The following is a 15,801-nucleotide window of genomic DNA, read 5'->3' on the forward strand; positions in this document are numbered from 1 at the left end:
GTAATCAGAATGCTCATAGAAATGGTTGAGTATGGTCACAAAATAGAAGAAAAAGTAAAGGCTGTGACGAGTGAAATAAAAGAATATGTACAGGGAACAATCAGTGATGGGAAGGAAACCAGGACTCAAATCAATGGTTTGGAGCAGAAGGAAGAAATATACATTCAACCAGGACAAAAAGAAGAAACATGAATTAAAAAACAAAAAAGGTGAAACTTAGCAACCTCAGGGACAACTTTATATGTTCAAACACCTGAGTCATAGGGGTATCAGAAGGAGAAGAAGATCAAGAAATGGAAAATTTCTTTGAAAAAAAATAATGGAAAACTTCCCCAATCTGGCAAAGGAAATAGACTTCCAGAAAGTCCAAGAAACTCAAAGTCAAAAAAAAGTTGGACCTAAGGAAGCACACACTAAGGCACAACATAATTACGTTACCCAAGATTAAAGATAAGTAGGGAATCTTAAAAGCAGCAAGAGAAAAGGAAATAGTTACGTACAAAGGATTTCCCATAAGACTATCAGCTGATTTCTCAATTGGGTGGGCTTCTACATGTTTACCAGAACCAGTTTAAATTCTTCCAAGCCCTGAATAATCTGGAAGTTGCCTAACTCTGAAACCTCACATACATTACTTTCCCCTTTGTTAATTAAGACTTGTTTAGTCCAGTATCTTCTCACTGACACAAGTAGGTCAAGCTCTTCACACATTAAACCAAATGAAATTAACCCATGTATATAGAACAATCCACCCAAAAGCAATAGAATACATATTCTCAAGTTTCACAAAGTACTTACTCCAGAATAGGTCATACAAGAGGCCTAAAAACAGATTTTAGCACATTTCAGAAGACTGAAATTGTATGAAGCATCTTTTCTGACCACCATCATATGAAACTAGAAATTAATTACAAGTAGAAAACAGAAAAATTTACAAAAATGTAAAGATTAAACAACACACTCCTCAACAACCAATGTGTCAAGAATTTTTTTTTAATTTAAAAATGAGACAAATGAAAATGAAAATACAACACACTGAACGTTGTGGAATACAGCAAAAAAACAGTCCTAAGAGGGAAGTTTATGGTAATAAATGTTTGCTTAAAAACCTCAAGTGTCCCTAGCCAGTGTGACTTAGTTGGTTAGTTATAATCCAGCAAACCAAAATGTCCCTGGTTTGATTTTGATTGGGGCACATGCTTGGGTTGTAGGTTTGGACCCCAGTCAGTGTGCTTACAGAGGGAAGCCAGCTGATGTTTCTTTCCCTCTCTCCTTCTCATCCCTTCTCAAGGAAAAAAAAAAACACCTTCAAATAAGCAACCTAACTTTATAACTCAGTGATTTAGAAAAAGGAGAAAAAAGTAAGCTAACAGTGAAAGAAGAAAATATAAATCAGGGAGGAACTAAGTAAAATAGAGACTAATAATAGATAATATCATTGAAACTGAGATGTTTCTTTTTTTTAAAGATATACAAAACAAACTTTTTAGCTACACTAACAAAGAAAGGTAAGGGATTCAAATAAAAAAAGGAGCTGTTAAAATTGACAACGCACAAATTAAAAGGCATATAAAAGTCTACAAAAAATTTATAAATAAAAAATATTGAACAACCTAGAAGAAAGGATAAATTTTTAGAAACATACAACCCACCAATTTTGAATTCTGAACAAATAGAAAATCTGAACATATTAATTACTAGTAAAATTTTTGACTCAGTAATAAAAAAATTTCCCAACAAGTAAACATCCAGGACAAGATGACTCAACAGTGAATTCTACCAAGTGCTTAAAGTAGACAATCTAATATTTCTCAAACTATCCCCAGAAATAGAAGAGGAGGAAAATGTCAAACATTTAATAAAGCCAACATTACCCTAATCCCAAAGCCAGACAATAACACCACAAGAAAAGAAAACTAGAGGCCAATATTCCTAAAGATGCAAAAATCCTCAACAAAATCTTACTGAAGAGAATTCAACAATACATTAAAAGGATCATACACTATGATCCAGTGGAATTTATCCCAGGAATAAGAATTTGTTTCAGCATTCAAGCATCAATCAGTGAGATGTACTACATTATCAAAATGAAGAATAAAATGATATAATCATCTTGATAGATGCAGATAAAGCATTTGAAAAAATTCAACATCTACTTATGGTTAAAAAAAAAAAGCCCTCACAACGAAGTGGGTATAGAGGAAAGGTACTGCAAAGTTATAATGAAGGCCATATATGAAGAGCACACAGCTGACATCATACTGATTGGTAAAAAGACTACAAGCTTTTCCTCTAAGATCAGTAAGAAATCAAGGAGGTCCACTCTCCCCAGTTTTATTCAATATAGTATTGGAAATTCTACCCAGAGCAATGAGGCAAGAAAAAGAAATGAAGGTATCCACACAAGAAAAAAAGTTTTCAGATGACATATTATATATAGAAACCCCTAAAAACTTCACCCCAAAAAACTGTTAGACTTAATCAACAAATTCAGTAAAGCTGCAGGATACAAAATCAATATATAAAATGTTACATTTTACACACTAATAACAAAATTAAGAAGGCAATCTCATTTACTACTACATCAAAAGAATATAATACCTAGGAATAAATTTAACAACAACAAAAAAAACCCTATACAATGAGAAATGTAAGATTTTGTTAAAAGAAATTAAAGAAAGCATTAATATGTGGAAAGATAATTCATACTCAGGAATGGGAAGAATTAAAGCTGTTAAAATGTCCATAGTACCCAAAGAAATGTATAGATTCAATGTAATCACTATCCTAATTTTAACAGCATTTTCACAAACATAAAACAAACAATCCTAAAATTTGTATGGCTATAACAATCTTTAGAAAGAACAAAGCTTCCTAATGCCAAACTGTATTACAATGCTATAGTGACCAAAAGTATGGTATAGGTATGAAAACATACACGTAGCTCAATGGAATAGAAAGCCCATGTAAATATAGTCAATTAATTTATAACAAAGCAGTCAAGACTATATAATGAGAAAAGGATAGTCTCTTAAATAAATGGTGTTGGGGAAATTGGACAGCCACATGCAAAAGAATAAAACTGGACTACTATCTTATACCACATATAAAAATTAACTCACAGTAGGTTAAAGAGTTGAATGTAAAGCTTGAAACAATGAAAATCCAAAAAGAAAACATCAGCAGTAAGCTTCTTGACATTGGTTGGGTGATGATTTTTTTTATCTAACTCCAAAAGCAAAGGCAATAGCAGCAAAAACAAGTGAGGCTATGGCAAATGTACAAGCTTCTGCACAGCAAACGACACCAGCAACAAAATTAGAAGGTAACCTATGAAATAAGAAAATATTTGCAAATCATATCTGATAAGTCATTAATACAAATATATTAAAAAACTCGTACAACTCAATAGGAGGAAATCTGATTTAAAATGTGCAGAAGACAGTATGGTGGTTCCTCAAAGAAATAAAACAGAACTGCCTATGACCCAACAATTCTACTTCTGGGTATTTATTTGAAGAAACTCAAAACACCAATTTGAGAATATTTATGCATCCCTATGTTTACTGCAAAAGTATTTATAAGATCTAAGATATGGAAGCAACCTAAGGGCCTATCATTAGATGAATGGATAAAAAAACAGGTGGTGTATATATATATATACAAGGGAATTTTACTTGGCTGTAAAAAAGAATAAAATCTTTGGAGGGGGGAGAAGGATGGGTGAGGAGAAAATACAACTGTGATTGAACAACATAAAATAATTTAAATGATAATTTAAAAAGAATGGAATCTTATCATTTGTGACAAAATGAGTGGACTTAGAGGGTATTATGCTAAGTGAAATAAGAAAGATAAATACAAATATTACATGACTTCACTTATATGTAGAATCCAAAGAACAAAATTAATGAACAAATAAAACAGAAACAGACTCATATGTAGGAAGAACAAACTGATGGTTGCCAGATGGAAGGGTGTTGGAAAGATGGGGGAAGAAAGTAAAGGAAGTAAGAATTGGTTGTTACAAAATAGTCATGTGGATGTAAAGTTCACCATAGGAAGTATAGTCAATAATATTGTAAGAACTATGTACGGTGCCAGGTGGATACTAGACTTATTGGGGACATACCTCATATATTGTATACCAGACCACTACTGCTGTACACATGAAATTAATATAAAATAATATTGAATGTCAACTGTAATTAAAACATAAAATTAAAAAAAATAATAATGGACAGAGGATCTGAATGTATATTTTTTCAAACTAAATATAGAGATGACCAACAAGTGCTCAACATCACTAATAATCAGGGAAATGTCAGACAAAATCACAATGACATATTACCTCATACTTCCTCATACCTGTCAGAATGGCTAATTATATAAAAAAAAAAGAAAGAAAGCAATAACAAATGTTGGTAAGAATGTGGGGAAAAGGGAACCCTTGTCTTCCTTTTGGTAGGAAGGTAAATTGCTGCAGCTACTATGGAAAACAGTATAGAAGTTCCTCAAAAAAATAAAAAATAGAACTACCATATGATCCAGCAATTTCACTTCTGGGTGTTCATCTGACCAAATGAAAACTCTAACTGGATACATACACCCCATGTTAATTGCAGCATTATTTACAGTAGCCAAGACATGGCAGCAACTTAGGTGCTCATTACTGGATGAACAAAAAAGTGTGGTACATGCACATTCAGGGAAGAGGTATAAGAAATGGCATGGCGACAAGGGACTCAGTAAAAACCATAGTAATAATAGCCAGGTCATTCAACCAGTGCTGGCTCTGGGAAAGCCAGGAAGAGCCAGGATGAAGTCCTGGTACTCTTGACCAAACTTTCCTCACCAGGGTATGCAAAATCACTGGAAGCAGAAGTGAACACAAAAGTTAACAGGAAATCTGAATTATCCAGGCAATCTTCAAAATAATTTTCTGAAACTATTAAGAGATCTCGGGGACTGCTCTGCCTGTGGGCAGCAATGTTGACAGCTGCCAACCTCATGACATCAGAGATGTCATCAACAGTAGTGCAGGGAAATGCCCAGCTAATTAAGAATAACAAAGATGTTTCAATTAAAGATTATTTGACAATCAATGAAAAAACAGAAATAAAAAGCATCATTTTAGAAATCCAGCCCATGCATAAAGACACCAAGTTCAATGAATAGATTAACACCAAAGGAAATAAAATTGATATGATAAGACTTCAAGTATAATAAATTCCCATAGAATTATAGCAGCACATAATACATATATATCTGTGTGTGTATACACATACATGATCAACAGCTAGGCATTTTATAAATTAAATTTGAACTGTGGCATAATGTAAATAGATAGGAATAAAAATGGGTACAATGGAAAACCTGAGGTATTCAAGCTAAAACATTATCCTATCTCAAATTGAAAAAGGATTTGTCAGGTAGAAAAAACATCCCAAGGATATCTTGGCCACAAAAGGCACACATGCACACTAAACAAAATAACACTGGAGAGTTGGTAAAAATAAATAAGAAAAGGCATATCAGTCAATATGGTGCAAAATATTAGTTTCTGAGAAATCAAAGGCAAAATTAACAAGAATAAAGATAAATATTTTATATTTATTAAAGGTATAATCTACCAAGGAAGCATATATGAAAATAAACTACAATACACTAACAATAGCATCAAAACATAAAATTTAATCCTGATAAGACTTCAAAGAGAAGATGACAAATCCACTATAATTAAACACATATCTAAGAAATTGACAGTTTGATGGGAATGTAAATTGGTGTAGCCACTGTGGAAACATGGATTATTTTAAAAATTAAAATTAGAACTACCTTATAATCCAGCAATTCAACATCCAGGTATATATCCAAAGTAAATGAAAGCAGGAGCTTAAAAATATATCTGTGCTTCCATGTTTATTGCAGCATTATTCATAAAAACCCAAGATATGAAAATGACTGAAGTGTCAATTGATGAATGGATAAAGGAGATGTGATTACATATACAAAATACTGACTACAATTCAGCTGCAAGAAAGATAGATACCCTGCCATTTGCAATAACACAGATGGACCTTGAGAGTATTAGTCTATGGGAGATATTCCAGACAAAAAGGTAAATACTTATTGTATGATATCACCTGAATATGTGGAATCTGAAAAAACTGAACTTGTCAAAACAGAGAGTAGAATGCTGGTTACCAGAAGCTGGGGGTGGTGGAATTGGTAGTAGCCATATTTCCTTATCAAGAACACTAAGAGCAGTAGTTTAGTTCTAACCAAAATGCCAATGAACAAATAATTCTCTGTTAAGTAAATGTTCTCTTGAAGACAGAAGCGGCTGGGGCAAGAACAAGAGATATGAAGTTATTTAGCAAATTTTATGGACCTATCATAATACTAATTTAAAAGCTGAGCTAGGAAGATTGTAGCATAGGTCAACACAACTCACCACAAACAACCACAAATCCCAACCCCACACCAGAACCCCAGCCTAGGGTTCCAGTGCCAGGAAGATAAGTCTGCAAAATTTGGGGCTGCAAAATACAGTAGGGACCAAGCAAGGCAAAGAAATTTCTGGAGCTCCGAACTGTTTCTCTTAAAGAACCCACACACAGACTTAGGCTCACTCCCTCTGAGCTCTAGCACGGGGGTAGCAGCATGAAAAAATACCGGTGGCATACAGGGAGAAACTGAAGTGTCTAGCATCAAGACTAGAGCTTGGAGACAGCTTTCTCTCAGACAGAAAGGTGGGCAAGGCCTTGTCTCTTTTCTGAGCTTTCCCTCCACATAGCCACAGAGCAGGCAGGTGGGTGCCATATCTAAGACTGGCTAACATCAACCTGGCTAACACTGTTTGCCCTGTCCTGGGGATCCTGGAGACTTCATCCATGCAACTTACAGGCCCACCAAAGCTGCTTTCCATATGAACGGCTAGTCTTGGCTCATCTTGGCTCATGCTTCACAACTTCCTAACATCTTGAACAAGCACCAGCCAGCCTCAGTGAGCCTCCAGCCCCAGCTCTGTACCTCTTGCTAAGTGACCCCAGGCCCAGCACTGGGTTGGGCTTTGTCTATTAACAGGTTGGCTTTGTCTGAGAACCTCCAAGCCCAGCACAAGTAGCAGCCATCTCAGATTGCTTTATAGCTCATGCAGAGTGGCCCCAGGCAGGAAACCCCAGGGCCAAAGTACCCAGCGGACAGCTACAGGCCACATCAGAGCACCACCACCTGCCCTTGCAGTTGACTGGCCTAGGTAACTCCCTTGTATAGCCCTGCCAATAGCAACCAAGGCTCATCAACTACAAGGGTGAAGAGTGTACTCAGCCCACAAAAATATCATACCTCAAGTACATAGCTTGGGTCATAGGGAAAGCTGTGCCACTGGACCCTATAGGACCCTATGAAATTAAGCCACACTACTAAGACAAGGAGTCATAGCAACTTTACCTAATACAAAGAAACAAATACAGTGAGGCTGCCAAAGTGAGGAGACAAAGAAACATGGCCCAAATGAAGGAACAGATCATAACTCCAGAAAAAGAACTAACAAAATGGAGACAAGCAATCTATAGATGAAGAGTTCAAAACAGTGGTTATAAGGGTGCTCAAATAACTTAGTGAGGACCTCAACAGCATAAAAAAGATATAGTCAGAAATGAAGAGCAAACTAACTGAAATAAAGAACAATTTACAGAGAAACAACAGTAGAGTTCATAAAGCTGACAATGATTTAAAACATAAGGAAGCAAAAAACAACCAATCAGAACAAGAAGAAAAACATTGTTTTAAAAAATGAGGATAGTGTAAGTAGCCTCTGGGACAACTTCAAGAGGTCCAACATTTGCATCATAGGGGTGCCAGAATGAGAAGGAAAAAAAAGCAAGAAATTGGAAATCTCTTTGAAAAAAATAATAATAGAAAACTTCCCAAATTTTTAGGTGAAGGAAATAGACATGCAAGTCCGGGAAGCACAAAAAATCCCAAACAAGATGTATGCGAACAGGCCCACTCCAAGACACTTCATAATTAAAATGTCAGAAGTTAAAGATAAAGAGACAATCTTAAAAGCAGCAAGAGAAAAGAAGTTACTTACCTACAGGGGAGCTCCCATAAGAAGGTCAGCTCATTTCTCAAAAGGAATTTTGCAGGCTAGAAGGGATTGACAAGAAATATTCAAAGTCCTGAAAAGTGGGGACCTACAGTCAGGATTACTCTACTCAGCAAAGCTATCATGTAGAATCAAGGGTAGATAAAAAGCTTCCCAGGCAAGAAATAACTAAAGAAGTTCACCATCACCAAACAATTATTATATGAAATGTTAAAGGGACTTACTTAAGAAAAGGAAGAAGATCAAAACTATGAACAATAAAATAGAAATGAATATGTATTTGTCAACAAATGAATCTAAAAAGCAAACTAAGCAAACAAGAAGAACAGAGAGACTCATGGATACAGAGACTGATTTGATGGTTGTCTGATAGCAGGGGTGTGCAAAGGAATGTGTGAAGAGTTGAGGGGATTAAAAAGTACAGATAGGCAGTTACAGAATAGCCATGGGGTATAAAGTATAGGAAATGGAGTAGCCAGAGCACTTATATGCATGACCCCTGGGCATGAACAATGGTGTGGGGGTTGCCTGAGGGAGTGGATCTGCTGGGTGGAGGAGGGTAAAAGGGAAAAAATTAGGATAACTATAATAGCATAATTAATAAAATATAATTAAAAAATAAAAGCTGAGCAAGGATAATATTCAAGAAAACATAATTTTATACCAAGATAGATGTGAAAATCCTTAATATAAGACTATCAAATAAAACACAGTGTTATTAAAATACTATTATTTATAAAAATATTATTAAAAGCATAATGTATTATGACCATTATCATAAGGTTATCTCAGCTTAATATAAGGAAATTTATTAATATAATTACTCATGTAAACTGATTAAAGAAAAACAATTATGATCTCTCTAATAAATCTTGCAAAAATACTCTACAAATTTTGACACTTATTTTTTATTAAAAAATTCTTACAAAACTAAGAATAAAACAAATTATTTATTCATAAGCTACTCAACAGTAATCTCCAGCATGTCATTTTAATTAAGATACATTAAAAGCACTGCAAAAATAAGATAGGACTGCCACTGCAAAGACACTCTTTGAGGCTGTACTATTAGTCCATGAAATAAGAGAATATAAAGAAATGAGAGGAATACAGTCAGAATGATGTGCCTTTCCCCATTACAGATGATAAGATTATTGAAAAATTTAAGAAAACCATCTTAAAACACTTATAATTAGTAGGAAGTTAAGGGAAAATCTAATATTACAAAAAGTGTATTATGAGCTACACCCAAAATAAAATGTTATCCCATTAACAATACACTGGTTTTCTCTTTATCCGGTTATTCACTTAACGTTTAAAAATTTAGTGTGCAAGCAATGCAATATTTCCCAGGAATTAGGGGTGCACGGGTAGTAGTAAGAAATTGCATGTGCATATTAATTAATTCACTGGAAAATAATGGTCAGTAATGATTGTATTTTGTAAACTCTACTGAACAAAAATAAGAAAATTATTTTGGGATGGAAAAATAAGAGTGATACTGATAATGGTGTTTTAGAAATTAGAGATAATCAGTTTTAATTTATCTGTTCTCACATAAACTTGAAATAACTAAGAAAAAATTTAGTACTATACATCTCATTTTAATACAGTATAATTTCTCTTTATTATAAATATTTTAATTTTCAGTTACCTCTGAAGGAAATCATTACTGTAAAACAGATCTGTAATTTGTATTTGTGCTTGTGTTTATGTTAAACAGTGAATATATATTAATTTTGTAACAGAGTATTCTAGTAATTTCTAGGGACATCTTAGTCTGCATCATTCACAAACATAACTCTTAAGTTTTAAATGTAAAACAAAGCATTGCCCTAGATAGTGAGCACTGATTTGTAACAATGTGCTCTTTTGTAATAGTGTTTTTAATAAAATATTATCAGTGGTAAGATGTAAATAAAGAAGCAAATTGCTTCATTCATCATGTATTTTAAGCAGTTAAAATGAATGAACTCTCCTTTGAGAAAACATCTGACTAAGCAAAATAATGGTTATGAGTTTGAGAAAATGCTTAATGAACTTACTGGTTAAAATGCAGTTGTTATTTTAGAGCCTATTATTTTATGTTTTAAATTAATTGAGGTTTCTTTGCTCAGAGACTTTTTTTCTCTTTTTTCATTTAATATACCAAAATAAGTGATTGTATTAACTCATGTGGATGTCAAGAATTCACTGAGTAGGAATGCTGGTTGACATAAAGTGCACAAGTGGAAGAGCATAACCATGAGTCTTCATGTTCATTTGTTTAGTGTCGGTTCAAAAGAAAAAAGTTGCCAGTGATCAAACATGATTGGTCTTCAAACAGCTCATATTGTAACATTGTGAGTGACATTAATCTCCTAGTTTTTAGAGTTCTGAAACACATCTATGGAAGTTGAAATGATATTGCTATCTACACATTGAAATATTTCAAGTAATATGTACACCAATTTGCTTGCAACAGGATAAGGTGTTTACTTTAGATTTTATTTATTTATTTTTAGAGAGGGGAAGGGAGGGAGAGAGGGAGACAAATATCATTGTATGGTTGTCTCTCATATGCCCCCTGCTTGGGAACTGGCCCCCCAACCCAAGCATGTGCCCTAGACTGGAAATTGAACCAATGACCCTCTGGTTCACAGGCCAGCACTCAATCCACTGAGCCACACCAGCCAGGGCAACATGTTTACTTTTAAAATGTAAGCCTCATGGCAGCTTTATTCATAATTGCCAAAACTTATAAGAAACCAATGTTTCCTTCCATAGGACAATGGATAAATGGTGGTACATACAGACAACAGATAATTATTAAGAGCTGAGCTATCAAGCTGTAAAAATATATGAAGAAAATTTAACTGCATGTTACTACTAAAACACTCCAATCTGAAAAGGCTGTATGCTATGTGTTTCCAACTATATATGACCCTTTGGAAAAGGCAAAACTATGGGCAGTAGAAAGATCAATGTTTGCCAGGGTTTGGGAGAGAGGAAAGAATGACTAGGTGAAACACAGAGGATTTTTAAGGCAGTGAAACTACCCTGTGTAATACTGTAATGACAGATACATGTCGTTATATATTTGCCCAAACCCTTAGAATGTACAACACTCAGAGTGAGCCACAATGTAAACTATGGACTTTGGGTAATAATATCGTGTCCTCAGGTTCATCATTATAACAAATGCACCACTCCTCGGAGGAAGATATTGATAGTGAGGGAGACTATTCATGTATGGGGACATGGGAGATATAAAAAAAAAAAAACTATGTTCTGTTTAATTTGCTTTGAATCTCAAAATGCTCTAAAATTTTTAAAAGGTTATTAAAAATGTAAGCCTGACCATACTAATGGCTGCAATATTTAAAGTAAGGGATAATATTGGGAAATAGATAGTTCTAAACCATAGCAAACCACTCATATTACTCATTGTTAAATGAATTGATAATGTCGTGTCTGGCCTCCATGATAAATATTTTGTTCTTGCACATGATAGAAATTTAGTAGATACAATGCAGTGTTGCATTAAGCTAAACTGTAAGTAAAATGGGAACTTAGATGAAAAAAAGATAGTCTTTTTGGAAGGGTTGATATTAAAAATAATGACAACAAATTATAGCCAAAGACAAGTAGAGTGAGCACATTCCTATTTGAATAGTTTGAAAGGAAGTTATCTGAACATAGGGAAATAGCAAAAATGAATAGTTTGCAATTAGAAGGATGGGTTTGAATCTAAAGCTGTCTTAGTTTTGTGATGGTAGACAAGTTAACATATCTTAACCAATCTATGCCTTTACTTTATTTATGGTAAGATATGAACACACTAGATATGAATATTATTTGAGTATAACTGGAAGTTGTAATAGATAAAAATTAACCCACAAAATCAAGATTTCTGAAGCATGAACCTGACATTTCACTGTGATCCAAATACTATGGGACAAGTACATTATCTGACAGATGATAGAAGCTAATAAATATGTATTGAATGTGTAAAAAAAAAGTAGAAATCAGAAAATACATACTGGATGAGGGCCACATTGTGAAAGATTGTAGTCAACTTCTCATAGATAGATAGATGATAGATAGATAACTTGTACCTACTATGTATCTTTATAATACACAAATACAAAAAACTGTATACATTCTTCAACAGTGTTTTTGGTATTTGACCAGTGAAATTGGGCATTTAATGTATTCTGGTATTATTTTGTATAACATAATATTTAATAATTGATTTATTCATTCAACACTTCTTAAGGGCCTATAATATGTTGTTCAGGAAAAAGCCTTAAACAAGGTAATGCCTTTGTCTTCTTGAAGCTTTATATTCCAAAGCAAAAGGTAACTTTGATAATTCTGATTCCACATTTCCTTGATCTCTCAGGTATTAGATAGAAACATCAAAATTATATGGTGGCATATTCTGAATTTTGAAAGTATACATTTAATAATTATTTCATAAATATAAATATATTAAAATATACTTTTTACTTACAGTTCTATGAATTTAGACAAATGCATAGAGCTATATAACTACTACCATAATTAAGAAATAATTTCATTGCACCAAAAGAAGTCCCTTATAAAAGCAAACTTTTGGTAAAGCTTTGCAATTTTTTTTAAGGAAAGAGAAATTTAACATAAGAACAACCCAAGTAAGTCATAAGTTTTAAAAGTATGATTAAATTCGATAAATTCAGTCTCAAAGCATTTTCAGTTTTAAGACACAAAAATGAGTGCAAAGTAGATTAAAGTAAAACAAATAAAAACCAGGGGATACAATCTTGCTTAGTGAGTACTAGAGGATCTTACATAAATACAATGAAGTCTCAATACCCACGGGAACTGTGAAGCCATTATTCCAGCACTCACCCCATCTCCGTTTCCTGATCTGAATGTCTTATTTTGGGGCTTCTCTGAGCAGCTGCTCAATCCCTGGTGACGGCTGCTCCAAAAGGGAATTCTCAAGCCACGAGAGCACATGATCTCACAGATTCTGCACCCACGTGGAACTGACGTGCCTGAATTCAGGTCCTGCATTAAAAAAAAATTAGATGTGTTCAGGGAGGTGAATCTAATAATATACAGTTAAATATTTTAGAGGCTACAGATGAGTTTGGCAGTCTGGGGAGAGTTTGTAATGACACCTCAGTAAATGAAGTAGTACTATAGCTGTAGTAGCAGTAAAAATACTACTACTACTACTATGACTAATAATAACAATACTACCAAAAATATCAAGATGAAGATTATGCTTTGTTTTAAATAGACTTTCTAGAACATAACAATTACAGTCTAATAAGATAATATATCAGATAAAGAAGAAACTATGAAAACCAAGAAAAGTGAGAGACTCTCTTAAAGTCATATTAAAAGGACTAAAAACACAATAACAATTCCAGTAATAGTGACCAATGCAAAAATAAACCCTCCAATATTTTGAACCTTGTACATTGAGGAAGAGCTATAAATTCTCTGGAAGAAGTGTTAGAGATAGTCACAATAAATTAGGATAGGAGTTTAACTCAAACACACTAACAAAGAAACACCATTTTATTGCATGGCTCTGACAATGCAAACAAAACAATGTTTAAAAGTGGGTTCCTGGACCATCAAACTTGTATTATCACAGATTTTTTAGAGTGCCTGCAGCAGTTCATAAACTCATTCGTTTGTATTGACCATATTGACACAACTGTAATATTGGACTAAAATATTAAGATCATATCCAAATAAAGTTGTATGTCCTCTTTACTATTTTGCTCCTAAAGATCTTGGTAAGGAGATGGTGTAAATGCAGTTACCAGTTATATTTTCAAAACTCTAGGAAAAAAGAAAACCTGAAATCTTAGGAAAAAAAAAGAAAGAGAACATATTTTACTTTTATTTTTTTATGAGATCCAAGATGATAAAGAGATACACAGAATACATCTTCTACTCAAGCTAACAAAAAAAGAAAATATTCTACTTGAAAGCCAGAAAACACTAAGAGTAGGAAATAATAAGAACTAGAATATTTTCAAATACTTTTCCAGATCCTAAATTCTATCTAAAAATTATATTATTGGTTTTATGAACATGATTCTTAAGTCAGATAAACAGAAAGCACTTGTTGCCAAAGAGCCATTTTCATATATTCATATTTATATTCACTATGTACATAAAATTACGATCCATATTCCACATTTTCCTTTTTGGCCTCTGAGGTTCTTAGTACCATGAAATAACATTATTTGCATTTACATGCATTTGTGTACATACAACACACACATAACATCAAATTATGTCTTGCTATTTTTCCAAACTCAAGCCTGATAAAAATTGAAATTAATCAAGAACCAATGAATATAAAACTGAAAATGTTACACATACCAATAGGGTCACAGAAAATATTCAAAATCAGTACAATAAAGATTCTCCATTGATGGGAAGAGTTGGGCTAAAGAGCACTATAATCTTAGTACAGATTAGCTATATATCTATGTAGAGAATATATTCTATAATTTGGAATAGAGTAACTTGCAAAAATATTTAAATCTATTCTAGCATCTAATGAGCCATCTTTTCTGGAAAAAAAGTCCATTTTTTCCCATTCTCAATCCACATCAAATGTTCCTAGTATATACTTTCATCTATCATCAATATAATGGACAAAATCTTTAGAACATCAAAAATGGGTTTTGAATGACATTTCTAGCAAGTTTTGATATAAAATATGTGCAGCAGATAGAGATTTAATGTAGGAAGCAGGTAGAGGTTTAATGTAGTTGAATTCCCCATTATTCTGTGACTAATTACTCATTTTGTGGTGATCCAGGTCTGTGGCTTCTCTTTTTTCCTCTGGCTGCCTGCCTCTGGCCATTTCACAGTTCATTAGCACCTTCAACATCTGATTGGCAGTAGGAGAATATAGACGTGGCTCAAATCAGTCAATTTTACAGTTTTGTAACACTGGGGCTATAGGTTGGATGAAACAGGCAATTGAAACAAGTACCTAACATGTAATTATAAAGGTTTTCTTGAGTATCAAAAATCATTTTCTATGTTACCAGAAATACCCAGAAGTTGATTACAGGGAGATAGGATAACAAGTGTTACTTTAGGATACATTTTTTTATTGAAATTTCCTCTCTTCCTTTTATAATTACCCAGGGTTCACTGGATTACTGAGTAATATAGAAGCATGATGCACATAGAATGTGCTGGATTAAAATCACGAGAAGGACACTCTGCATTAAGTTTTATATCTGCCTTAACTAACCAGTAACCCTTTATCTTCTTAATGGCTTCTCTCAAAATAAATATAGTCTAAAAAGGCAAATGTAATGCTTTCTACAGTGATATATATACATATATATATTATATATATAATGTATATACACACATATACACACATACATAGATAATACATGAATTATATATATTAGTTAAATACTTCATGGTATATCTGTGTGTCATAGTGATCATGTTTTGTCTGATGCAATTTCTCATTTATTTGTGGGCAATATATATGGTATTTCTATATATATACAATGTATATATTGCATTATATACAATGTATGTACTATATATACTATATATTGTATATGTATATAATATATAACGTAATGTATAATCTAAGATTCACATTTTTTCAAAAATATATTTTATTTGCCCTGCCTGGTGTAGCTCAGTGGATTGAGCTC

The 15,801-nt window shown here is 33.3% G+C and overlaps 1 long non-coding RNA gene across 1 annotated transcript in view; it reads right to left on the reverse strand.

Moving 5' to 3' along the window:
* The window catches only part of LOC128627296 (uncharacterized), a 51,551-nt gene extending 38,416 nt beyond the window's left edge, over positions 1 to 13,135 (reverse strand). Inside the window, exon 1 of the long non-coding RNA XR_008391466.1 lies at positions 12,989 to 13,135. This is a non-coding gene — a long non-coding RNA (uncharacterized LOC128627296). The remainder of the gene's footprint in view (positions 1 to 12,988) is intronic.
* Between the last annotated feature and the right edge of the window lie 2,666 nt (positions 13,136 to 15,801).

This window comes from Artibeus jamaicensis, unplaced genomic scaffold (genome assembly GCF_021234435.1).
Source record: "Artibeus jamaicensis isolate MK-2021 breed Jamaican fruit bat unplaced genomic scaffold, CSHL_Jam_final contig_373, whole genome shotgun sequence".
NCBI classification, from domain to species: Eukaryota; Metazoa; Chordata; class Mammalia; order Chiroptera; family Phyllostomidae; genus Artibeus; species Artibeus jamaicensis.